We start from the raw sequence: 1,284 nt of genomic DNA on the forward strand, positions 1-1,284 counted from the left end.
TGAACACATCCAATAAATCCTCCTTAAGTGATTGCAACCTTAAAACGATTCTCTTCCTAAATGAATCCCAGGGCTGCGTCTTGCCTTTTCAGCGGAGGGCACGCCATGAATCAAACAATTAAGGGGGAAAATAGACCCGGGTCAGCTGATGCAGGCCTCCAGTTCACCTCCACCCACGCACCCACACCCCTCCACCAACACCACCCCCCCCCCTTTCTCGCCTCAAACCTACAGGAAAACAAGCAGGACAGACAATTTCTTTCAATTAGTCCAAACGGGTCAGCCCAATAAATTTCAGTTTGTTCCCCTCGACGCAAAGGCCCTGTTGCATGTCCCGCGCAAAATGAAGACTAATGGGCTATTGTAGAGCGGCTGAGCCCCTGATTCCGTATCGAGTACATCCACCCTCGCACCCTCGGCACCCTCGCACCCTCCCATTCTCCTTTGCTTCTTTCTTTCTTTCTTTCTTTCTTCCTTCGTCTCCCCCCTCTTCTCTTTTTTCTCTCTTTCGTTCTCCTCCCCCACCTCCATCACCCCCCTACACAGCTAAGTGAGCCAGTGGCTGACCAGGCGCCACGACAAATGTTTAATACATTTATTCACGACCTGCATTCATTTTCTGTTTTAAGCATTATTCCTGAGTAGTTGCGTGGCGTAGGGAGGTGTGTGTGGGGGGGGGGGAGTGCTATTCATCACTTTGTGACAACAGCCATGGACGTGACCATCGTTCACTGTCTGTAGCAGCTCCAACGGCGGTAGGCAAGGCGACCGTATTATAAACTTTCCTCCAGCGTTTTCAGAAATATATAAACACCCAGCATGCACCGGGGCCCTGTGATTACCACCATATGGAAATAAATAAATAAATTGAAAATCTCTTACCTTCTGGATTTTTCTTTAAAAGGGAGGCCTTGAATATTATACTACTTGAGGCGTTGCTGAGCTGTTGAATATTTCGCTTCGCTCCCTCAACTGTTTCTCATTCCACTTCACTCCTGTGTTTACATTGATCTTTCATTCACGTTGAGTTTGTTTTTCTGGCCCAGCGGGACGAGAAGACACACAGGGCAGCTACAGGCTCTCATCATGAAAACCTACTACAGAACACACCCATAATTGTTATTGGCAGTGGCCAGAATACGATAAGAAGAGTAATAAAGATGGATCTTTCAAAGTGTCATCAAACATTCATGCCGTGGCAGATCCTCAGGCCACAGCTAACAGATGAGGAGGGCTCAGAGTTCAGTGGTTGCTGCGTTAAAACCACAAGTGGAGGGCAAAGAC

This window comes from Gadus macrocephalus, chromosome 13, assembly GCF_031168955.1.
Source record: "Gadus macrocephalus chromosome 13, ASM3116895v1".
Taxonomy (NCBI): domain Eukaryota; kingdom Metazoa; phylum Chordata; class Actinopteri; order Gadiformes; family Gadidae; genus Gadus; species Gadus macrocephalus.